The sequence below is a fragment of the Triplophysa dalaica genome, chromosome 12 (genome assembly GCF_015846415.1).
Source record: "Triplophysa dalaica isolate WHDGS20190420 chromosome 12, ASM1584641v1, whole genome shotgun sequence".
Classification (NCBI taxonomy): Eukaryota; Metazoa; Chordata; class Actinopteri; order Cypriniformes; family Nemacheilidae; genus Triplophysa; species Triplophysa dalaica.
The window spans coordinates 21,548,327-21,575,636 of record NC_079553.1 but is presented as its reverse complement, the minus strand read 5'-3'; the positions used below and the strand labels follow the sequence as shown (position 1 = coordinate 21,575,636).

Sequence of the window (27,310 nt, the reverse complement as noted above, 5' to 3'; positions counted from 1 at the left end):
TCTGGCCGTGAGCGCGCGGCGCGTTCGCGGTGGGGTCCGGGTGTGAGCGCCAGATTGTTTAACGGGATATTCACTCTTCACAAGTATAGACGGTTTCAGCAGCAACAACATAAACAAACGGTACGTGGCCCGCATTTAACTTCCGGTAGACCTCTGCAAACGATCAATATCTGTTGAGTTGATGTAATCTAATACAATTGATCTTCAATAAAACATTAATATGAATTTAATTAAATATAAAATCATTGTTATATTATAACCAAACACGGACCGGAAGTGAACTTCGGGCAAGAAACCTGCTTCATGCCACCAAACAATTACCCGAACAGCTCAATTCGTCTAATTTCTACAATATTATAAATAAATGTTATTTATAAAAGACACAAATATATCAAAATGCGTTGCTGAAAAAATCAATTAAAACCATTATAGACATTCAATTGGATTGAATGGTTATAAGGGGAGTTGTATCGGCTTTAATGGAAACTAAGGGCTCTCTTTCGGCTCTACTGGTACTTTGTTGGGTTCTGAAAGATGATGTTTGAAAACTAATATAGAACCATTAAATACTGGAATACTACCCAACGCTACGTTTGTAATGGTTTTAATGGTAATCAGCTGAGATTCAAAGCAGTTACATTTACATTACATTTAGACATTTAGCAGATGCTTTTATCCAAAGCGACTTACAAAGAGTTTAGGAGCAATAAGTTTATGAGCAGTTGTGTTACTGGAAACCATTAGGATTTGTGTTGTTGGTTGTTTCAGCAGGACATCAGTGTGTGATGTTTGAGAAAACTGAGGAATTAAAGTCAATGAAACGAAAGGTCCTATTAATTCATTCTATCTATACCAAAAAGATTGGTTGTCAACCATCTTTAGATCAAGGGTGTAGTAGTAGCCTTTAAGGGTATTTTAGGGACCAGTGTGTGTGTGTGTGTGTTGTTAACGTACATTCTGAACCCAAACACACTGTGCACAAAACATAAACAGAATGTTACTCGAGAACATTTTAGTGTCGTTAAGGATTTATTTTTGTAACAGAAAGAATCGATGAAAGAAAACATAACAGGAATTTCAGGATGTCTGACACATCGTACCACATTGAGTAGTTGTGGATAATCTGATGGTGCATGTTCTCTCAGCAGGATCCTAAAGATCATTGTGTGTGATTCAATGGAAACAAGAACATCTGACCTTGTGTACAAAAGAGTGCACATGCTCAATGTCCCAAAATTTGCTTACATTCGATTTGTGACCTACAAATTGCTGCTTAATTTTCCACCATTTCTCGGTTTAAAACTGAAAAGCTAAACCTCATTAATGATCTTCAGATTTTAAATGTGATCTCGCATGTTACGTATTTTATGGCCAATCTTCAAATGTCTGACAACTTCCTTCCCAAATCAATTTCAGATGCGTTGAGTTCTTGACGTTGCATAACAGAGATCGGCTTGTAAAACCACTTTATTTGCAGAACTCTTTTTATCCATCTGCCAGTCGCGGCCTGTTGAATGAGGAAACCAGGTCTTGCTCTGTTGCTCTGTTGTTTTGTGTTGCTCACAACCATCGGTCAGATCAGATGATAATGTGGCAGGCAGGCGGCAGTGGGCGGGTGTCTATGAGAATGGAGAAGACTTCAGTCCTCTGTTTCCTCTCTCACACCCGTCAGGGCTGAAGGTCAGTGGCACACTCTGAGCCGAGTGTCTTTGTGATGCTAATGGAGAGTGTAAACGCTAGCCAAAGCTACTCGCCACCCCCCCCCACCAGTGCTTAAGTTCAGCCCTCAGTCGTTTGTCACGGGGGTCTCCAAATTATATACACCCAAAATACTCATAAGAACCACATGTAAGTATACGTCAATGTGCTTGTATCTTTGGCGATAACATGTGTTTCTTTAGATAAAGAACGAAATGTGTGTTTTGAGTTTTCTTCCATTTCATTTTTTATTAAGTATACTATATTCTATATATTTATAACTCTCAGTTTTTGTCGATACTGTCTGTATTAACATAAAAAGAAGCCCGTCAGTATACTTTCATGGTTTTAGTTTTAAAGATGTAAACTAATAGAATACTTGAATAAACAAATAAAATATTTTTGTGTAAGAAAGATTTATACACCAAGATGTGTGATGGTGCATACACCCATGTGACAGTGTCATGTGTCGATTTTCAGAAAAGAAGTCATATGGGTGAGAAATGATACGCTGGGCAGTCGGGTGAGAAGAGATCACGCTGGGATCCTGCAGTCTGAGTTTTTATAGACGGCTATTAAACATCTCTCCCAGCATGTAGCAGCTCTGTCTGCATCTTGCACATCTCTGGTTCCTAACACACAGTTGGGTTTTTGCTTCTGTAAACTTTATTAGAGCAGGTATGAAAATGACAAACAATGCAGGCGGCAATTCGTGGACAACATTAATTTCTGCCGAACGAAGCCAAGCTTGAGATTTATTTTCAACAAACCCAACTGTAAATCCTGCGTAAACATAGCTGGCCGTATTTCTTTTAAATTTACATAAAATGTTTAATAGGGGTTATGTGTGCATAAAGGGACCCCTGCCTGTGACACTGCCAGTTTTTTTAATAAATTTGTGCCCGTGTGAGATGACGCAAGACCCCACAAACAAAGAAAATGCTTTCCATGATACGGCAACTTTACAATGATAAAATATTTGTTTTCTTTTTATGACTAAACAGAACCCAAATGAGTATGATAATAAAGATTAGAATAATATTGAAGGTTTTTCTTAGTAAGCACGGGCAAATACTTGGGTCACAAATACACCTAGTGCATTTAACTGTGGATGAATGTATTGTGTCCTCTTGTAGGGACAACAGCAATATGATATGAGACAAAATTAGATACTTAGAATTAATATAAAAAATAATGTTTATGTATTCAAAGTCAAAGTTTAATAAATACATTTATAAATCTATTAACTTAAACTAAGTTAACAACAAAGTTTTGTTTATTTTACGTCTACATTTTTCAAAGATTTTTTCTAGTCATTATTATTCTTGGTGTCTCCCGCAACATCAGAAAATAATGATTTGGGTGTCTCTAAAATAGTCCAAACCAATAATCAGGTTTGATTTGAACACAAGGTGGCGCTGTGACACAGCATTCCTGTGAACTCTTGTGTGTTTATTTTTGTTACAGGTTCACACAGATAAATTAGTGTTAGTGTGTAATTCATTCGTCTGATAACACTGTAGTGTGATGTCTCATCTGCTTACTGAGGTGAAGATCATCGGCACTGAATGACAGCACCAAAATGCAGAATTTAAAAGTTTACTTTCTTTTAACTTATCAAGTGAATCTGAACCAAATTGGACACATTCCACTATTTGTTGAATTGGAATTGGATTGTGTTTAACAGTAGGAGAAAATTTCAAATACAAAGTGAGAACAGGATATGTGACTAAACAAAATAAATCCATCATGACGTCTGGTTACCCTGATTTAAAAAAAATGAATAATGACATTCAAATTTTACCACATTCTCCAATAATTTCATTCTGGTGGATCCTGAATAGATTGAGGATTGCTACCTCAACTCAAATTCAGTAACAGACAAAGGAATAGAACCCTTGAGTTGTTCCAAATCTGTATTAATGTATTTGTTCTGATGAAAACAAAGAAAGATATTTGGAAGAATGCTTATAACCAAACAGTTCTTGGTCACTTTGACTACCAAATTGGGAAAAATGACAATGGTAGTCAAAAGTGCCCCAGAACTGTTTGTCCTAAATTCTTCAAAATATTTTTTTGTGTTCTGTTGACAGATAGGGTTATTGAACATTGGAAGATCATCTTAGTCTTCATAGTGTACAGGCCGAACCAACACCACATGCACAAACACAGGACAAATTCTTAAACTGCATGGCATAACACAATATACAACAAACACGTCAACATGAAATTGCGTCAACATCCAAAGGATGAAAGCAGCTTTGACAGTAAATATGGGTCTTCGGAAAGAGAAATGAAAGATTTCTACGTAAAAGACTTTGCTAAGTCGTCTCTAGAGGGGAATAAAGCTGTCACAGTTGTGGGACTTTGTGAGATAAAGCCTCTTATTTGTCAATCAACTTAAATAAGAGGATGCTGAAATAGAAGAGCATTAAATGACCTGACAGGTGTCACCGAGAGAGGTGACCTGGGAAATCACACCTGTCTCACTGATACCTGACTCTGTTAAAAGCAGAATCTGAAAAAAAAATCTGACCACAAGACACCGCTGTCTGTCACTCAGTTTGAGCGTCGACAGAAAAATGTCATCTATTGCCTTAAACTTGTTATAGAGTCAATATTAAAACATGATATCAAACATTCATTGTAAAGTTGATTAATACACAGCTGTAGAAATGTCCTCAGATGAAAATGTTATTGCTCAGATGTTTCTCTTTCATAGCTCAAGAGATTTGATGGAGTTCTCAGTTGTTTTATGGAAACATCATCAAGACAAAACTGTTGAAATCCATGAAAAGTTTGGATGTGTAATTTTTGAAGAGGTAAATTCATCTGGTTTTATGGTCAATTTGATGAGAAATGTTTGAGATCCTATTGAGATCTTCAATAATATTGACTTTTGATTGCAGACTTGACCAATCTGACCTCAGTTTGACACATTTAACATATCTTCTCAAACTCTAATGACACATTTGTGAGATCTCCGACTCTTATTATCAGAAGAAATATCTGAGATGGAGATGTGGCTTGAGCGAACGTTTCTATTTAAGCTCATTGAGTTTTATGAGAAATAATTGAGATGATAAAGGAATCTCATCTGTGATTTTTCTTTCCTAGTCGTCCTTCACAATTTGTAATGTCACTAAGCGTGTTCAGTTTTGTCATATGGCTCTGAGTCATGATTGTTTCAGTAAAGCCTCTAGAGAGAAACCATTATTTTATCCGAGCGGATGTTTTTGTTTGCTTTGAAATTGGTTGAAGTGTTATATGTGCTGTTGGCGTGACGGAGCATCTCATTTCTCCCCGCTGAGTGTAAAATAGAGGAATCTCTTCACTCGAATCGTTGTATTTTGATGAATGTCTGATTGCTGACAGCTTCTGTGTTTGAGATATGAATGTATAATGCAGTATTCTGCCTAAAAATAGAAAGCAAACTATTTAATATAACAACTTTAATTAAGAATGTTTTATACATTTGTGTTTCTATTGAAATAATATATATTTAAGTATAACAAAACACCACAGACGTACTTCAACAGAGAACCTTTAGAGTTGCTGAAAAAAAAAGAAAGTATTGCAATAGTTTTTCTTCCCTCATTTGAACACTGAATCTTTTGTTAAAAGCCAAGCTTGAAAGTGACTTTATACATTTTATATAATACAATAACAATGGTACATTTTAAGTTGTAAATAAATTGGTTGTATAAAACTCTGTATATGTTTCGTCTTGATCGAATTATAGGCTTGTGAGACAGCTGCGATATAAATGTTATCCAGCAGAGGGCACTAGCGCTTCAGAGCCAATCTTCATGTTTGGCCTAAAGTTAATTAAAACGGAAAAACTTTCCAGTGTAATTATTTGTTCCTGTTTCTCCTATGAGATTAGAGTGGAAAACATGGCACTGTTAAAACTAAAATCCATCAGTTACTTTTGTTGATTACACTTTTAAACAACCAAAGTGCCATGTATTGAATTTGGAATAACAAGGGAATCTAATTAAAACCAATGACGTCATTATACAGTAAAGTTGCAGATCAGGAACTGCAGAAGAACTTGTTCTGTTTATACTGCAGTGGCACTTGTTATTTTCTGGTCTGGGAACAGCTCAGAAGTAAGCTATCAGCAGGACTGTGTTGAAAAGCTGATTTGAAAAAAAATCCCATTTTGTTCAAAACGAAGGCATTTATTTTACAGTGCAGTACAGTTCCAATGACACAATGGTTTGCTGATAGCGTCAGGACAGCTTTACATGTTTCAGGGTCAGCCGAGGGGTCTGCTGACATTTCAGTATCATATTTATTATCAATGTGGTGCAAAACCTCATTCTCGGTGTGTAATTGATATGCTTACAATCAATAAATGGAACCGCATGGATGTCAAAAGTAAACAGTAGAATTATAGTTCTGGGTATGTCTATGGCTCTCTTCCAAAACCTAGTGAGCGACTGTATAATGTACGGCGCAATCATGATGTTAAATAAGAAAATCCCATAATGAATTGGGATTTATACAGCCTATATGTCTTTGTGATCAAATAAACTGAAATAATTTATTTTCAAGTATAGCAGAACTGCATGTTTTATGTACTGCATGTAGACCCGCATGTCAGTTAATGTATTGATCACTAAGGGTATCTATAAAGCATATCTTTTAGCAAATGTAAAGCACTTCGATTTACATTTCATATAAGTAAAGACAGACATTTGTCTATATAGTTTTGTCATCCAAAGACTGGAGAGTGCTTAATAGAAATAAATAATTAAAAATCTCAGCGTCAAAGGATTTAAAGAACTTAAACAGTTTGGGTTTCTTTAAGTGCTGTGAATTATAGTTTAAGATAGAAATGACTTCAAAGGGCTCAAAAATATGTCTCCTAGGCTTCACATGAGGGCCAGGACTGAATTTAGTATGTAATATTGTTCTCACGTGGATTTAATTAGTTTAACTGGGGGAACACTGTCTATTTTGACTATTTATAATCTTTTCTATGGTCTTTGTTCTGAGACAAAACGTGGTATGCTATTGGTTTCTGGCATGTCTCAAAGTCTTAATTGATTAATTAATTTATTTTATTATTTTGGGGTGGAAAGATAGAAATATCTCATTTTTATAAGTCCTCAAGGCTGTTATTAAAACAATTGACCATGTGAAATTCGTGATAGATCTAATATGGGGATAGATGTCAAATTTACCTTTCGGATTCAGTCAAATTTGGTGAAAGTAAGATAAATGACATATTTATTATAATTTTCATATTTTTCTAATTTTCCTTTGTACTCGTATGTTCATATAGGCTATTCTATTTGATTTATTTTTCGCAGTGAGCTCGCGTTTGGCACGAAAGTGCGTCCATGAATTGCAGTGTCATCTTTCAACGTTCTCGCGCAGCGTCTCCTATTTTCAGGTCAGTTTGCGATGTATTTAGTTTGTGCAAATGTGAGTGTATACATGCTTGTTTAGTTTTTAAGATGTTTTATTTCTAAATTGGATTGATGGTGAAATGAAGTTTTGCGAAGCTTCATTAATGAGACACTTGATTCCCCTCAAGTGTTTCATAAAATGGTTCGTTACTCAACTGTGCACACTAGCGCCATCTTGGGGTCAAAAGGTGAAAAAGCGGTCTTTGTGTCCTTCTTTAGTGTTTCATGCAATACGTCACTTCACATCAATAAATAAATAAAAAGTGTTAGTGTTAATGTAGTACGACGGAGTTTTAGTGTCCAAGATCCAAGATTACGAGAATAAAGTCGTTATTAAACATTAACAATTAACATTTCGACTTTATATTCGTAACATTTCGACTTAATTCTCGAAATCTTGGATTTTTTTATTTTTAACGTGGCACTAAAACGCCGTCGTAAATGTAGCACTTAGGCTTTAGCTATAAATACTGTTTGAATTACTGAGTCTATGACTAAATCGAAAAATAATCAATAAATGGATTTTTTTAATTAATTTGCTTTGATCAGCAGAGGTATTCACAGAAACTTTCTTAGTCCTGTTAGTTCATAAGCGAGGCTCATGTAGACATAACTTTACATGACAAAATAAAATACAATTATTGATTGATTACATTTATATCTGATTAAATTTATGACGTTTTGTGAACTGGGGATTTGACATTTTATTTTGTATGTAATAGAACAATTTAAAGATTTCTATTAAGGAATAGGGCGTGTTCAACATTGCGATGCTATATCTGTATTATTTTCTACTTTTGCTGCTTTTGGGATATTCTTTCACCCATTGACAGTAACAGTCCCAATTGAATACTGAAATAAGAAAGACAATTCTGCTCGAGCCAAGGGGTCATTAATTGTATTTTAAATGAATCGCTGAACTATATAAATTACCGGATTGCGGCTAGAGCGCTAAACCAACGGCAGGAGGTGAAGCCACCGGAAGTGATCGCGCCGCCATCTTTGTTTGCCCAACGGACAAGCGCCACTGACTTACAGTCAAAAGAAGATCTAAAAACAACCTGTTTTTCAGCATACTTGGCGCGATAAGTTTGTAATTCACATGTGCGTTTAAATTGATTGTTACTTCTGGTGCTTTTTCCAATGTTTTTGTTTATTTTGGGGAGAATTGCGACGTGTAGAAATCAATGTGAAGAAGTCTAGTGTGTATTGCACACTGCTGTAATGACACATGTGTAAATGTTTAGAAATGAAGCTTCATGACTTAAAGAACATATACAGCCTGTATTTATCTGTTTTTAGATTTCAGAATAAGCACATTTGTCATATATTGAGGTGTCTCGTTAGTCTGCTGATCCGATATGTACGCTACTGTGATGAAACTGAACGCAACTCACTTTATTTTGCGTTGTACAAATGCACTCTGAGACATTAGGGACTGGGGTAAGTTACTGTTTCATCATTGGTATGTGATAACTCCCTACTTATTTCATAGAAACATCTGGGCCTTACAAAATGGTGGCGCGGTAGCTTCAGTGTAATGATGACATCATGAGCAGTCATGTCACATATAAATCAGTGATCAGAAGATGAAGAAGTCACGTCATTATGTCTAAAAACGAAGTTGCGGACGTCACTGATCATGTGATTATGGCAAAGCCAATCAAGCTCCAGTACATTACTTCACTGTGAGATGCTTCGTTTTTTTTTCAAGCTTCGAAGCCTCAGTGTTAAACGTCACATCCTTACTAAATTGACCACAATCGCTTTGCTCCTTGCACCTGTTTTGTAGTATATGTTTGAGAAATCTCTTGTATGTTTACTGCATTTCTGCATTGAGCCCCATATTAGACGGGGCAAAAAACAAGTCATCTGATAAAAAACTAAAACTAAATTGTTAACAGTCATGCGGAATTGTGACAACAACACTTGGCAAGCAGCTTATTTTTAAAGGTTAATTGGGGGGACATCCCTAACGTAACATATACATTGGGTAACATTGATGGCATTTTCAGTATGCGTGTGTTTTATGTGAGGATTTAGGGTTATTGTCTGTATTATATTACATTTTCCACTCTGACAGTACATAACTGGAATGGAAGCCACACATACTGCTTGAAATGCCATTTTCTTAAACGGTTGTAATCTGGTGCGCTTTCTTTGTCTTAAAACATTTTCAAGATTTCATATAAGTGTGTAAATAAATGATAGAAGGCTAAATATTTTACTGCAGCATTTAGATCCATTATTGTGTTATATCGAGCTGTGTCAGAGAAATTAATAATTTAAAAGTCTGAGGATGTAAACAACTTTAAGTAAAATCTCAGAGTGTCACTTTGTTACACAACACAATGTGAATGAAACTGAAAGAACACTAACACCTTGCTAACCACATGCAACTCCCAAACAGCTTCTGTCGCTCATGGGTTGTTCTCAGTTATGTTTTAAGTACCAACTTTGTCTCGGATGTCTTTCTTGTAGGAAGATGTTTGCTTTTAGGGGAGATAAAATTTTTTACATGCACCAATTTTTGTCCATCCAAATGAATTTGTTAAGCTAAAGCGTTCATGCAGCTTAGATTGAATTGTTTAATATTCTGCTTTTGAATACATCTGATGGAAAAAAGTTCACTGTAACCAATGGCTTACTCCACTCCTCGACCCTCCCTTTCGATGCACTACGGTGGCTCTCACAGAACTAAGATGTCGTTCATTTGCTTAAGGAGATGACATATTCACTAAATGCGCTCTGTAGAGCAGTTTGTGCGTTTAAGGCCACTGTAGAACAAGCTGACGAATTACATGTGAAGGGGACCCGCGGTATATGAAGATAGAAATAGGTCATTCATACGCAGTGTTGGGTAAGTTACTCTGAAAAATTAATTGATTACTAGTTACTAATTACATATTCATTGATGTAATAAGATTATTGTACAAAGTACTCTCTCCCAAAAGTATTTAATTATTTATTACTAATTACTTTTTATTTCCTACAGCAACCATAATTATAATTGATTCAAGGATAGACATGAAACATCTTATTTAATTTGTTAAAATAAATAATAAATAAATACATAGATTATTCTTATTAACTGACCAAAGTTCAAAAATGTGAGCAGCATAAAGCAAAGTAAGATTTATAATTTTGATGTCATTTCCACTATTGAATATATTACACAGTATTTAGTTCAATAACATCAACTGTAATTCAATTACAGAAAAATCCCTTACTTTACTTTATCAAGGGAAAAGTAATTAAATTACAGTAACTAATTACTTAGTAGCTAGTTACACCCAACACTGTTCATGTGTATTAAAAACATAAAGCTTCATTATGTAAGGTCTTTTATACACCTCTGAAGACATGTGTCATGAAACTCGAGGTGGTGGAACCCAATTGCAAGGCAGAGTGATAGGGAGGACGAGACAAGATGGTACGGGGTTAAACAGATTTAATAAACAATGACAAGACTATAAAACACAAAACAAAACCCACGCGGGGGAAAACAGGAGCAGGAATATATATTACAAAACAAACAAGGACACGGACTAACTAAACTATAAAACCAAAACACTTGAACAACAATGACTAAACTCACTTAGACTGGGGAACACGAAACAGGAACAAGGAACATCCAAATAGGCAACAAGGTAAGGTATAAACAGCTACAGCAAGGGTAAGACATACAACAACGTCAAACCTCAAACAATGAACGCGCACAGGACAATGAAACATGAGGATTCTTATAGGGAAGATAACAAGAGGGAACAGGTGCAAGGGATTACAATCAAGGAAGGCTAATCAACACAAACTAGGGAACAGGAGGGTAGGAACGATGACGAGACAAGAGAGAGATGAAATCGTCTCTCTCCCACATGAAACAGAGGATTCTGTATGATTCCACCTCAAAACCAAGAAATACCTGACAAGGAGAGGTGGAACCATGACAGAACCCCCGCCTTAAGGAGCAGCAACCTGATGCTCCTCAAAGGCACGAACAAGACAAGGCAGACTGAGACAAAGACAAGATCAAACAAAACATGGAAAACAAGACTAGGGGCAGACAGGCAAGGACAATGAGTGGATTAGGGTGGGACAATAAAAATAATAGACAAGGGAGGGGGGGTGGAGGCAAACAAGAACACATCGGGGGAAGTCCAGAAGGGGCAGGGCTGGGAGGGGAAGTCCTAGCCCTGGGGAACGCGCCAGAGCGCGGAGCCCCAGGGGGCTGGACAGGGCTGGGCGCCGGCTGACGGGCCGGCTGGACAGGGCTGGGCGCCGGCTGACGGGCCGGCTGGACAGGGCTGGGCGCATGCTGACGGGCCGGCTGGACAGGGCTGGGCGCCGGCTGACGGGCCGGCTGGACAGGGCTGGGCGCCGGCTGACGGGCCGGCTGGACAGGGCTGGGCGCCGGCTGACGGGCCGGCTGGACAGGGCTGGGCGCCGGCTGACGGGCCGGCTGGACAGGGCTGGGCGCCGGCTGACGGGCCGGCTGGACAGGGCTGGGCGCCGGCTGACGGGCCGGCTGGGCAGCCGGGCTTGACGGCGGCGGCTGGGCAGCCGGGCTTGACGGCGGCGGCTGGGCAGCCGGGCTTGACGGCGGCGGCTGGGCAGCCGGGCTTGACGGCGGCGGCTGGGCAGCCGGGCTTGACGGCGGCGGCTGGGCAGCCGGGCTTGACGGCGGCGGCTGGGCAGCCGGGCTTGACGGCGGCGGCTGGGCAGCCGGGCTTGACGGCGGCGGCTGGGCAGCCGGGCTTGGTTCCGGCTCCTGGGCAGCCGGGCTTGGTTCCGGCTCCTGGGCAGCCGGGCTTGGTTCCGGCTCCTGGACCGGCCTTGGTTCCGGCTCCTGGGAGGAATCTGCGGCCGAGCTGGACGCTCGGACCTTCACCTCCCCACGGCGCCCCCCCAAAAAATATTTGGGGTTTGACACCACCGGACTCGGGACCACCGGACTCGGGACCACCGGACTCGGGACCACCGGACTCGGGACCACCGGACTCGGGACCACCGGACTCGGGACCACCGGACTCGGGACCACCTGTCGCCTCTTCTTTCTCCCCCGCTTGCCAGCAGAACTGGTGGGCGGTGGAGTGGCTACAGATGTTGGGGTGAGACCTACGAACCCGATGTGTAGGGCATGACCCTCGGGACCCGAGGCTAGCCCCGCGGAAGAATCCACTCTGGACCACTCACGATCCAGCAGGGTCTGGACAGTGTCCGTGAAGCTCTGGGACTTCAACTGGCGCATCTCAGCGGGTCCTAGGGGCTCATCGAGGCAACTATTAAAAATTGCCTTTAACTCCGCCTCGTTGAACCCCGAGGACCGCGCTGCAGCCAGGAAGTCCAAGGCAAAGTCCGTCAAGAACCTTCCCCGCTGCCGGAGGCCAAACAAAACGTGGGCTTGGTGGCCTCTTGTGGCAGCGATCTCCCGTTCTTCCATTCTGCCTGCTGGGTTCTTCGTAGGCGCGTTCATTCTGACATGAAACTCGAGGTGGTGGAACCCAATTGCAAGGCAGAGTGATAGGGAGGACGAGACAAGATGGTACGGGGTTAAACAGATTTAATAAACAATGACAAGACTATAAAACACAAAACAAAACCCACGCGGGGGAAAACAGGAGCAGGAATATATATTACAAAACAAACAAGGACACGGACTAACTAAACTATAAAACCAAAACACTTGAACAACAATGACTAAACTCACTTAGACTGGGGAACACGAAACAGGAACAAGGAACATCCAAATAGGCAACAAGGTAAGGTATAAACAGCTACAGCAAGGGTAAGACATACAACAACGTCAAACCTCAAACAATGAACGCGCACAGGACAATGAAACATGAGGATTCTTATAGGGAAGATAACAAGAGGGAATAGGTGCAAGGGATTACAATCAAGGAAGGCTAATCAACACAAACTAGGGAACAGGAGGGTAGGAACGATGACGAGACAAGAGAGAGATGAAATCGTCTCTCTCCCACATGAAACAGAGGATTCTGTATGATTCGACCTCAAAACCAAGAAATACGTGACAAGGAGAGGTGGAACCATGACAACATGTATGTTAAATTGCATTTCTGTGAATAAATCCTCCAAAAAATGACACACAGGACCTTTAATCAAAAGTTTACTTTAGCTCTGCGTTTAATGTCATTGCGAATTAGAAACATTTGAAATATTAAATATCTCATCTGCGATTTTTCTTAGCTCTTGCCGACAATTTCCTAATGAGATTGCTTAATACCATATTTGATTGTTTTTATACCAAAACAAGTTGTTGATAAATTACTATCGTGGCTATCGTAGATCATTCATTCCAGTCTGACCAAATAAAAAATAAAACATCAATTTCTTTAATTAAAACAATTTCCGTCTCATTCAATCATGGTCCTTCGGCACGTACAGAGGGCATCTTTCTACATCAACAGAGAGGATCAGGTTTGTTTTCAGAGACAATCAGATAACACATTTAAGAGATAAAGTAGATGATAACTTTGACAATAGTGCTCTTTACTCCAGCTAAATGGCCGGGGGAGCGCAATGGAACTTCAAACACACATTTATCAGTCTCAGACAGGGTCTCACGGCACTAAATAATGAATGCTGCTGTCTCTATGAGTTTGTGAGTGGGCTGTGGGGGGAGATCGTGAAGCGTCGGCCAACTCGTGCTTCTGTTTAGCACATCAAATCTGAGCGTCAGCCGTGTTGCATTAATGTTTGTTTTTTATTACTGAGGAGGAATGTGTGTGGAAACCATTAGCCGTCGCTCCATTAGCTGTGAATTACTATTAAACATGCCATGAAGTGTGCTGCTTTTAGTGTAAAAAATCTTATTTTGGTTGTTGTAATGGATTAGTTTGGCTTTTCAGGCTAAATCGACTGCATATGTGTTGTTTTTGTAAATGGTGTTGCCCTTTAATTTGTCAGGACGTTTTATAAAAGCTACTGTTTGTACAAAACTTTAATGTGAATATCTCTGGCTTTTCATCTTTTAGTGTGTTAAATAAGTTAGTTCAGTGCTGTTTAGTATCATTAGTCATTAGTTAAATCATATTGTGTAGTTGAAAAGATGTGCTGTCATGCTTTGTAATTACAAACTTGCAAATCATTTCAGTCTTTGCCCTCGCAAATGAATTCAGGGCACACAACTTATTTCTTATCAAGGAAAGCAGAAAGCATGTGGGGGGTGAGTTTTTCCAGAACATTTCTGCCAGTTTCTTTGTATCGATTCAGTCAGTAGATTAGATTAGATTAGATTAGGTTCAACTTTATTGTCATTACACATATAAAAGTACAGTGTAACGAAATGTAGTTTAGGTCTAACCAGAAGTGCAATTAGCAAGTGCAGGATATACAGTGTGAATAAATACAGAATACAATATTAGGAAAATACTATACAATGGGCATGTACTATGAAAATATGACAGTTGGTATGTACTATGAACAATATAAACAGAAGGCTATATACTGTGAACATTAATGTACAGGTGGTTATGAACAGATAACAATATAGACTATACAATAGTGCAAGTGACTTGAGTGTGCAGGTGACTTGAGTGTGCAGTAACCGCCCTGTTCGCTTCACCCCGAATTCAACTCCGATTCCTCTGAGAAGCACTAGATTTGTTGGCTTTCTACAATTTAGACGTCAGTGCCAAGTTTAGATGTCAGCGGTTTAAGATGAATAAGGAGAGACTTTTACACCTAGAGGAGTTTGGATCGAGTCCCATGAGATCCAGGCGTGCAGAGTCAGATAATCCCCTCCTGTATTCCCGAAAAACAAGAAGAGCAATTTCACTGAGATTCTACAGCAGGTTTGATTTTTTCAACTCGATTACAAAAAAAGCTTCCACGCCTATAGATCGTCTCATCATTATCTGTTTGTCGTGTCTGGGTTATTTGACATAAATTATGATGTCCTGAAGCCTTTCTAAAATTCTTTTGAGTTCTAAGAGGAATCTTTATTGTTAAGAGCGAAGCCCTTATCATCTTCTCTTGAGAACTGTCTGTGCTTGACCTTAAAATGATCTGGAACGGATAGATGGCTTGGACAGATTGGAGATGCTTGTCGGAGGACTTTATTTCCCAGGGCGACAGGAGTGTTGGTCGTACCTCCCTCGAGTCATGCAGATGTTTGGGTCAACAGGCCAGGATTTGCGTATGACAGTTTCTCAGGGAGCAGGAGAAAGTGATTCTTGTCCCCGAAGCTCCTGATTGGTCTTTGCAGATAGCGGTGGGTGACAGGGGGGCTCATCGATTATCTGTCCCAGAGAGATTCTCTTCTTCCGGATGAGAGCGGAGACTAAAGCTAATTGACCTCAAAGCATGTGTGCGCTTAAAGACAGGACAGTTCAGAGAATGCTTAGATCTACATTGTGTGAGCGCTCAATGCAGGAATGATTGATTCCTACTTTAACTGCATTTCTGAATAAAGCCATTGAGTGCACGCATGCGGCTTATTTATTTTTAGAGATATCATTGTTTAAAATCAATTAAAGGTATATTTCACCGCTGTTTAAACGTCCTTTTGTTTTGTAACATGCATTATTTGTTGAAATGAAGCGGATGTTTTTAACCTCCTTTTTAAAGTGATCTTTTGTGGCTTTGTTCTGAAGGAGATCAAACCTTTTGGCTTGCGGTCTTGAGGTTTTTATGGTCAACCACACGATTTATGTGAAGTGTTCAGTGATGAGGATGCTATTCTAAACAGATGAGGGAATCTCAATTGAAAAGCAGAAATTTGGTGTGTGATTTAATGAATTTTTGCTCCTGTGTTCGGATCTCTTGAGAGAAGAGTTTGAGATGAGATCTCAACACCGTGCTCAGGTTTAATCTTACTAGAGGATTTCATATAAATCCCAAACTGAATCATTACATTTATACAAAACCAGATTATTTTTGCAGTGCAGTCTAGGGCTGTGCACCGAATCGTAATTAATTTTTAAAAGTTATTCACTTTCCTTGAAGCATGTATGTGTAATGCATTATAAAAGTAGTTTTAAAGAATTGTAATGCACCTTTTAATGCACTTTTAATGCACCTTTTAATGCATTGTAATGTATAATAATTGTTATTACAGTTAAAAACATTATAACACTTAGCAATTCATTGTTACACTACACATTTTAAATTGGTTATACTTCTTTACAACTACATATAATACATTACAACACACATTATGAAGAATTAAAATGCATTTTACACTGTAATAACTCTAAAACTAATAATAATAACTAATAACTAATAATAACTATAAAATAATTGAGGTTAAATGAATAGTGTGCAAGGATTAGTTTTTCAGTGTAATTCAAGTTGAAAAGAAAAGTTATTTCTTTTCTATGTTGTTTCATGTTGTCAGTGATTAAATGTTAAATAATAGTGATCTTAATATTGGCCAAAATAAACGTGATAATCAAGCAGCCTTAATGCAATTTACATTCATTGTAAAGCATTGTTTACTCTCCATATGTGTTAACCATTGTCTCATTTGTTTTTGTTTCTATTTCTCCGTTTTAGGAGAAACGTCTGAGACAAAGTTCATAACTGTGTCAAATCTCCTGAGCTGTGATGGAGAAACCTCAGAGCAACAGAAATTTTCCTCTGGGTGGCTTTATTGAAGATAGTTGGATCACTATAAAAGGATTTGCTGAGAAATGCAGCCAAGATAAAAGAAGGTACTTCTTCACAGACTCTTTGGGAAAGTATGAACATCTGCGATAGTTTCTTCTGTCTCTCAAATATTTTCCCTCTGGAATATATCTCAAGCCTCCTGTAATTGACCCATTGTTCCGATTCCACTTTGCCACCTATAAAATCTTCACTTAAAATATAAACCTGAATCATCTGAGATAGCTCACACCTGTAAGAAGGAGATCTCCTCAATACCTCGACTGTTTCTACAAAATGACAATAAACAGCAACTTCTTAATATAGAAGTAATATTCTTAATATAGAATACTTCTTAATAATCGGACCATCAGTGTTCTGGATGTGCATGTTATTTATGTTATTGCCGAAGCTCCGAACTTTTACTGTATGTTAAAGTTTGCATCTTATTAAGGTCTTTTACAAACAACATCGGAGACAAAGCTAATACTTGAACGAAAGATGCGGCGTAACTTCATTAGGTCTTCCGGACTGTATGAAAGAGCAATAGAATTCTCCTCCGGTCATCCCCGAGGCTGTGTTTTCCTCCCGATCCATTTACACAGACTGGTGTTTACCGAAGCAATTTAGACTAAGTGCTTTTGTTCATGGCCACAGCTGCCCTGTAGCCTCCTGAGAGAATGAGACTAATGCAATCACGCTCTCCTTGCCAAACTATAGATGCAAAATGAGTTATACGGTATGCCGCGGCCTAACGAAACTCTTACTACATAATCCCAGAGACCACCGGCTTCTCCCTCCTCCCGCTGCTGTAGTGCTGAACACATTGGAGATAATTACATATTGATAGCAAAGCCGTAATGAATGGTGATGAGCGATGCGCAGGATGCGAGAGAACTCCCGTCGAGCCGGGCGCCCATGGATTCTGCAGTATAATTTGATTCAGTCAGACAGCGGGTGAATGGTCAGTACTTTCAAACAAACCTCGAGATGAACTCGGTCTGTTATTATAGACGCCAAAAATCTATTATCTAGACGAGATGTCTAATGCCAGCCTGATAATAACAAAGATAACTTTATTTTGTTTGCTTTTGCTTTGTGATGGTGTGATGTGCGTATAGATGCTTTGATTTGATTGGTCTCATCTGGTGTGTATCTTGTAGTGTACGAGTGTGTTTGTGGGCCCGTAGGGGATGGAGCTTTGTGAGAGTGATGGACCGTGTCTACAGGACTGCATTGAGGACAGTGTCACCGTGACTGATGGTTGGAGCTGTGAGATGGGGCTGTGTTGGAGCTAGTGGAGCGTGTAATGAACGCTAACTCACTCTCTGCTGTTTCCTCGCATCCTCGCACGGTTCTCCTGGGCGCCAGGTACACCCCGTGAATGCTGCACCAACGTGTGGGGCTTTTTTTAATGAGCTATGCTGGGTACGAGGGAATGTAATGTGCATCTAGGGATGTAATGGTATCCTCCGCGTACGTTTTTTACAATATACGATACTGCATATATTTTAAAGATGAAACTGAAATTGAAATAACAGATTCATTTCCGAAACACAAACTTTTTTGTTGTACACACAATTTGAAACAGAATTGAAAATATTAATGTGTTATCTTAACCTTCTGTATGTAAATGAATAAAAATAAAAAAGTCTGCTGTCTGAAAATAAAACAGAATTAAAAATAAAACTAAAATTAAGAAAACTAAACCCTAAGAAAGCCTTGATGCCCGATGACTCCTGAGATAGGCGCAGGCTCCCCGTGACCCGAGGTAGTTCGGATAAGCGGTAGAAAATGGAATGGAAACCCTAAGAAAGAGAAGTATGTCTAATGCATAACTATAATTATTTTTAATTCGTGAATTTTCAAGTTTACTGTTTTATAAGTAAGTGTAGCGAGGAAGGCGGGACAGGAGCCGTGGGGCGGGGCCGGTGGCGTAAGTGATAGTGTAAATGAGCTGTGTGTGCACTGGTCCAGCATCTCCCACGGAGGAGTTCGGGAGCAAAAAAGAACAAATCGACAGGACTGCCGGCAAGTGAGGACCGGGCCCGGACATGTTTAAGTTTGTATTTATGTTCTTGTGACCAGCAGTCGACCATGAGGTTGCTGCCGCCATTTTACTTCCGTGTTTTTGTTTGTTTATTTATTTGATTAAAAACTTTATTTGAATGTTCGCCGGTTCCCGCCTCCTTCCTTCCCTACCTTTAACAGTATTACAGTATGGAAGGAAAAACAGTGGCACACCGTTTTATTTTTCTATTATTCAGATGGCCAATTTCAATTATTACGTGCAGTTCTTAATAGAAAAATATGTTTTAATGGTAGAATGTAACGCATGATTTATTTTTGGCTTCTGAGAAAAGTTAAATGTGCCAGTTCAAATTTGGGTATAAAAATAAATAAATATACAAATACTAATAAACGACAATAAAATAGAAAAAAAATTGACTGATTTCTAATATTTCTTTTCTTTTTATTACGACATAAGCATTGTTTATTGATTCAGAAATTGAGCTGTCACATGATGGGAGCTCAGCCAATAGGATTTAACACATCATATTGTGAAAAAAAACTGTATATCTGTACGATAAATATTGTTTTGTATCACGATATACCATACACTATATCTTTGCAGCCTTATATGCATCCATAGACCACTTGGGAGATGTAAACAAAGCTGTTTCAACACTTGTAGAGATGATCTGTTTAAACAAAATACAACCTAAAGAACATTTAGAACCGAATCAAAATGCATATTTTTACGATCTAACTTTGCATGTTAAGTTTTAAAAACAATAATAAAAAAGAAGCCGGAGGTGCTTCTGGAACAGTGTTTACATCTTGCGAAGTGGTCAATATGAAATGCTTCAACCTGTGTTTATTATATTTTATATAAATATAAATTAGAGTATAAATAGATTTTGATTTTAAATGTTTTAAGACTTTGTTTTTTATATCATGTAATGGCATGTGAATTTTGCGTTGGTGCCAAACATATCATGACTTTGCTTTGCATCCAAAAAGTAGGATAGGAAAATCAGGCTAGATCTCTTTAATTTGTATTTAGGCCTCAATTTTCTAAAAAAGAAAAACCCATGTTTGACTACAGCCATCTAATGTGTCAACCGTTGCTAAATGTGTTAAATTGTAATACCACTCATGCTGTTTTATTTGGTCAGAGCGCTCACATCTGAGCTCCTGTTATTAGCTATCTGGTCTTCATTTAAAACACATGCTCTTATTTGAACTGATGCCCGGGTTATCATTGTTTGTCCTTTTAAACCTGAAATAAGTCATCCAGACATCATGGCTGCCAATGAATGCTGAATACTTCATTATTCTTGACATGTCTCCTACTAGACTCACTCATCTGATGCACACAAAAATGTCAAGAACGTTATCATGAGATCAAACTCCTGTCTGATTGTCTGGCTTTAAGCACTTCTGGGATTCAGATGCATTCAGAGTTTTCTTCAAAGCACTTAGTCGTGAGTAAACTTGATATTCACGAGCAGATCTGCACAATTCACTTTGTTTTATGGCTGGGATTTAATTGGCACTTCTGGACGGACACGTTTCTGCTCGGTCTGATATTGTGGTGTCATCAATTTCAGATTAAACGAAAATGAGAATTATATGTGTCTCCACTAGTGTGACCTTGTGACCGGTGATGCGGTGGTCTCATCATGGGACGTCCGTGCAGGTGGATGTCAGCAATGATGTAAGTTGGCCTTCATTCCCAGATGGCTCCCATATGTTTGAACACATCTTAAGCTCCTGTGATTGATATCTTCCCCGTTAAACATGCTCGCACACCGGTACCCACATTTGCATATTGACTCAGTAAATTCACGCGCTTTAACGCACACAGACTTGCGTTCTGTTTATAGGATGGTACTTTTCACGACCGTCCTTGCTGCATTGACAGGTTTGCGTGATAAATAGTCATGGGTTGTCATTATCTGGACATGCGTTATGTTGTCTAAGCGCGCGTTTTAAATACAGCTTGTGTCAAGTCAAAAGGTTCCTCCATTCATCTGCAGTCGCCGAACTGCTGCGTGAGGAAGAAATTGTGCAAAGAAGCAGACGCCTGTGGTACGAGCAACAAAATATATGAAGTGATATGCAGCGGAGAAAAACTAGGTGTTTTATACAGAGTTGGGCAGAAACTACTAAAGGTATAGCTCGCAATGATAGAGGATGCATGAAATGCTCGCAGTTCATTCACAGAACTGGATACTTCAGTCATGGCCAAAAGTGATGGCTGGAGTGCGTATTAAACAGTATTTGGTTTTAATGACACCTCATGTTTCGAATAAAGCAAGTTCAAGTTAAACCTGGTTAAAGGGATGGTTCACCAAAAAAGGAAAATTCTGTCATGCTTTACCCAGAACTGTTTAGTTTCACACATTCTTTAAAATATTTTCTTTTGTGTTCAACAGAATCAAGATATTTATTAAGTTTTGAAACAACTTGAGAATGAGTAAATGATGAAAAGAATTTTCATTTTTGGTTTTGGTTTTAAAGGCAAACTGCAGGGTATCAGAATGTATGCATTTATATGGTAATATAGAAAGAAAATGCATGAAGAAACAAAAAGCTAACATGAAACGAAGCAAACATTCAGTTTAATCCGTTATTCATATTTTATTACACGGCACTCTGGAATACTTGATCCAAGCAATGATATTCCCAGATAACAACCACTCAAAACTAATAACACATGGTAGTTATACAAAGCAGCTGTACAAAAAAAACCATGTTGAACACACAGAATAAATAAAGATATACGAAAGTAAAGAAAATGAAAAACATACACATACAGAGAGTTACGTTTGCATCACATCTTTTTTCAAACGTCTTTGTAGTTTAGATGTTGAGTGTCAGAGAAACTGCAGTGCCAAAGTATATGGACCAACACGGATTCTGTGTCCTCACCAGGTACACAAAACCAAAATCTGACTTTTTGAGCTGCGCCCATGAAGTGACGAGACAAATTGTAAGTCACTTGTTTTCTATTTTTATTGAACCATATCCTCTCACAGAACATGCTCATTGGTTTACATATAATGAGACTGTTGATCATCATTGTGTGTGTGATAAAACACATAAAGCACGGTTTTATGCCTGTATTATCATGTGGAAAGGTGGCGTCCATGTTTGGATTGGAAACACTGACAGAAAGAATGTTGTCCGTCACACGTTGAGAACATTCCACAGCGTCCGTCTCATCAGCAGTCGCTCGGGGAGACGTTATCACAGTGAGAGAAAATCTTAGAGAAATCTTTGGACAAATGTGTCTTCTTTGCCTCCCGCTCTCAAGTCCGCTCTGAGATTAATGCGATCCCTCCAGGAGGGTTGCGAGCACCGACATGACTGAGTAATTGCTTCTCTGGCGGCCTGCTGCCTGGAGTACACTCATATAATGCTATAAATATTACATGTGCTGCATTATCTTTGATTGTCATATTTAACACACGGCATATGAGATTTTCTGCTTTTAGCCCAGCAGGGAATATGGCTGAAGTTTAGTGAAGGGATCGTTTGAGTTCTTGTTTAACTCTGTAATAGTGCTGATCAATATATTGTGGCACGATACATCATGATACAAAACAAAAACAACAATGTGTTTTTTGTTTTATTTATTTGAATATTTATACTTTATATTTGTTTTACAAAAGGTTTTAATAAAATTTTTTTACTTTACATACAGACCACTTCAGAAAGTGAAAGCAGAACTGGTCCAGAACAACTTCCTACCTCAGTTCTTTAACAACGCACAAACGGTTACACAAAGTGCAACAGAACTTTTTTTAACCGAATCAAAATGTTAAACGAGTATATCATCGCCTTCTTTCCAAAACCTTGTATGTCCGTATGTCTTGTATTCGCTGGAAAAACGCTTAAGTACTGTGTTATCAAAGTTGACATGCACTTTTTAATACTTTTTATTGATGAGACATTTGCAAAACATTGACAAACAATAATAATGATTTATGGCAAAAAAATACGAAATATGGAGAAAACAAGGTTTCAGAAGGACAGCAGCGATATTCAAGATTTAGTTATGTAAGCCTGGTTTAAAAATAAAATAAATAAAAATGAAACCGGCTTCTGCTTCTGGGCCAATATTTACATCTGGTGGTCTATAGATGGTTTGCTTAAACGTTGTATGTTGTCAATTATATAACCAGTTTTACCTACAAAAAATACTGTTGAAAATAGTTTTGTCTATTTTCATATTTTTTATCATTTAAAATAATGTAATGCTTTGGTAATTTAAACCCAGTATTGTGTATAGTACCCCTACTATGTACGTATACTTGAGTTGTAATATATAAGACCATTTCCATCTTTAAAACTCTTGCCTATTATGTCAAGACATCTATTATGAAGCCATAAAAATACAGCATATAATAAAACTGACCTTTCTAAATCATCTCTCTGGTAACGTTAGCTAAACTCAAAGGGCGTTTACACTGTTTCTCCATAGACTCGTGCTTTGGCATCAGGTCAAGTCCTTCATTTAATTGGACGGTTTTGAATTTCTCTGCCTCTTGCCACCAGGCTTTTACAACTATCCCGAGCGTGGCATCACAGTGTCCCTACAGCTAAGAGAGTGTGCGAGCGTCCATCAGCCACGCTCACGGGCCGGAAACCTTTAACTCACCAGCTCTATCGTTCTGGGAAGGTCAGATGCATCCGAGTGGAATGAAAGTGGAATGAGATGACAGCACAGAGAGATATCGCACAAGAGAGTGAACGCTCGGGTCACAGCTCGACTGTTTTACTGAACCTTTAACACTGTTGACTCAGCCTCAGTCGAGATGTAGTACTTACAGGAACGATGCTCGCCGTAAAGGTCACCCCGCTGGGCCTTCAGTGAAATTACCTTCTTAAACATCAGATCAACCTCATAAATGTTGAAACAGCCTTGCATTCGTTCATTTAGCATGCCTTTCCTCGGCTTTATGGTTTTGTGTCTTACACTTGATCATTTTTGCTGTTGATGCTTTTAGAAATTTCACAGAGCGAAATCAACTTTTCTGGATGCATGTGACCCGTCGTCATGGCGACTGCTTGCATAATGTGTCCGTCACACTCAGTCACCGAGGCGCCCTGGAAAGGTTTCTGTAGATTTTAGCTGTAAAAAATGGTTTCTTAATAGTGCTTTTGATCTGCCCGGAATGTAAAGAGAAGAAATTAAAGAAGACTAGGCAGTTGGGAAGAGATAAGGTGACAATGTCCTGCTGTTTTTGCAAATTTACCAGCAGAGTTTCCTCCATTTAGTGCTTTGCAGTAACAAATGTGAACATGAATATGCATCTAATCTCTGCTTGCAGCTCAATTTAAAATCAAATCTGCTACTTCAATGAGAATCATTATTACTAAATGCCATTTGAGAAAACACTCCTAAAAATAGGTGCTTCAAAAGATTCTTCGATGTCATTGAAGAACCTTTTGGTTCTGAAAAGAACCTTTGATATCTGAAGAACCTTTCTGTTTCACAAAAGGTTATTTGTGGCGAAAAAAGGTTCTGCATATTATAGAAAAGCAAAAAATAGAAGGCTCTTTAGGCCTGATTCACGTTTTGCGTCTTTTCCGTGTGCATATTCGTTAGGCACGCGCAAATAGGGGGCAACGCTGTCGTGACCAGCACATTTTTGTAGGCGTGTCGGCATTGCATCAAGATGGAAACAGTTCAACTTTTTGGAGTGCCGCACGTACACCGCGGGCGTTCGAAGAGAGAAAGTGTTTTCCGCCCGATTGTAGACGCGAAATGTGAATGGGACCTTAAAGAACCTTTGTCTGAGGGGTTCTTTGTGGAAGGAAAAATGGTTATTAGATGGCATCGCCTTGAAGAACCTTTTAAGCACCTTTATTTTTAAGAGTGTATTTCCTCAATGTAAAACATGGTCATGTTCTTAATCAATATTTGTTTTCAATAGTTTGACAGTTGGACAGGAACGATCATTTTGTGTCACATTTGCGAAACTTCCACAGCTAAACATTTTGATTTGATCATTCTCTTTTCTGAAGAAAGTAGTACGTAAATGATGATGAAAGCAAAAATATAAAATTCTTTAGAATAATATGTTCACTTTTATGTCAGAATTTGTGACCTTGTGTGTACGGGATGTATGTATTAGCTGGTTGCTAATACATAATCTAAATCTAAAATGTTTAGCTTGTTGATATCACACAGAACGACTTGATGTGTCAGTATTTTTCTTGTGATTATGACCTTTTTTTCTTGTGTAGGCACATAACGCAAGCAGAAACTGATGATTTCAAATCCCGTCTTTCCGGAAGGTTCTGCCATTGAGACAAAAGGGAACATTTCTTCCAGGTTTTATAGACCTCCCTGGCTGACACGGCACCCGCCCCAGAGGTATCGCACTTGTTTGTTGCTATTTTTGGTCATGGGCACAGATGTTTTCGAGATGCTAACGGATCTCTGTCCAGTTTGCAAAGACCTTCTCGGATGTGGCATAACATCGTTTTGGTGGGAAAACAGGTCTACGTTGCTTTCATCATCAGGCAAAGCTAGATCAAGTTAAATATCTCCTTCCTTCCTCTCCGTTTGCCTGAGCAGACGCTTGCGTGATTATTTTGGGGGTTTACACAAACAGGCAAAGTCGAGGTCTCAGGGCGAGATCCTGGCCTTAATTAGAAAGGGATGATGTGAGCGAGTGAAGACACGGAGGTTTGGAAGGCAAAGATTTGCACTGGGATCAAAGGGATAGATGAGAGATGACAAATATCCGAGAGCCAAAGAGGGCTGGAATTCACTCGAACTTCCAAAAGGGGTCTTAATGTTTGGCTTGCGTTTCTCCCTGAGATGTTTGGCAAAAAGGAAAAACTACAACACAAAACATGTGGAGTGTAGTGCGGAGTGTTTTGTTTAAAGGAATAGAAAAAAACAGTCATTATTTACTCATCTTTTATTTACATTTATTGCATCTATGTTATTTACTTGTTTCTTGTAGCTCTTATTGTAGTAAATGGTACTAGCAACACTAACGTCATGGGTTTGTTACCGAACGATGAAACATACAACATTAATGAAAAATTAATTAAAAAAACTGGGCCGCCATGAATATTCCGTAAAATACGTTTTTACTGTAAAATGACACTTTTCTCATGTTTTTCTTAACTGTCTGCTTTTTCTTGATTAAATAAAAAATAGACTCTAAAAAATCCTCAAAAAACCCTGGAAATATGAATATACAATAAGTTTTAACGCACGACACAGAATGTATATAACAGAAGAGTATAAAATTTACAATACGGTTGTATGGACTCCATTTTTCTTGGTGTTTTTTTTTGGAGGTTGACAGCCCGTGGTCACCATGAGCTACGATTCTTTAAACCCATCCACAGAAAACTACACACAGCTTTGGAGCAAACACGAGGGTGAGTTATTCATGACAGACTTTTTTCATTTTTGGAGATTTCTTTCAAAAGATCTGTCTTTCATTTCTTGTCTGTTTGTATGCAGTGTGTATTTGGTGTGGCTTAAATTCAGTTCATCATCAGTTCATAATCAACAACCAGCGTGTTTTCCGCATAACAATTTCATAACTCATTTCTTCGCCGTTTTGTTCAGTTGACAACTGAGAAACTATGCTGAATAGTTTGGCCCGAAAACAGAAAATGGAGACCCAAGGACCCCCTGATTTCAAACATGCTTTGGGAAAGATCCCAGGCTCTTCGCGGCAGGACTGCTGACGGTTCACACACTTCCCCCATCCAAACCCACGGGTGAGTTTTATGAGAGATTTCATTGTGTTGCTGAAGTGCTGGAGGACCCCGGCGTCAGATGAAGACAGACCTCTGAGGACTTGCCAGAAATGTGACGTCCAACCTTCATTTGAGATGTGTTTGCTTAGACAAATGACGTTTCGGATGGAATTAAGATAATGGAATTGAGTTTTAGGCTGGCTTGTTTATTTAGTTTGGGTCGTGTTGAGGGGTTTGTGATATGACTCATTAACCGAATAATTAGCTTTCCCGTCGTGTTCACGCAGATGTGACTGAAACATAAGCGGTTTTCGTTTGGACGCTGGAGCGCGTTCTCTAAACGTTCCAAGTTTTAACAAAGCATCCTGAGGAAATAACATCCACCCCTGAAATTGGGGGGTTGTAAAGAGAGAGTAATTCAAATAGGTTGTCATGTTGACATCGGGCTTGGCTATATGGTATAGACTTGGGGGAGAGAGACTAAATTTAGCCAACATCTTAAACAAATCCATATGAAGGAAAGACATCTGGTTCATGAGTATGGTATCCAGCATGAATTTCCTTGATGTTCTATCAGTATTTAGATATAAAGATGTTATTTACTTAATATAAATGGAGTGACAAATGGATTTTGTTCATTCCTTCAAATTCTTCGAAATTTACTGTTAAGTGATCACACAGCAAAACAAGTGTATTATTATTTTGTTTATTTTTAATTTGATTAAATTTTAATTTAATTAATTTAATAGTATTATTATGTATTTATTTTTACGGTACAAATATTTAAATATTTGTAAACCAAGATTTTTTTTATAATGTTATAATGTAAGAATGTTAAC

The 27,310-nt window shown here is 38.7% G+C and overlaps 1 long non-coding RNA gene across 1 annotated transcript; it reads left to right on the top strand.

The window, feature by feature from the left end:
• Positions 1-29: 29 nt before the first annotated feature.
• LOC130432399 (uncharacterized) lies at positions 30-27,134 on the top strand. The gene is made up of 7 exons (XR_008908464.1): positions 30-120; positions 7,020-7,102; positions 16,638-16,795; positions 17,918-18,098; positions 24,990-25,119; positions 26,061-26,144; positions 26,338-27,134. It is a non-coding gene; the product is annotated as an uncharacterized LOC130432399 (long non-coding RNA).
• The last annotated feature ends 176 nt before the right edge of the window (positions 27,135-27,310 follow it).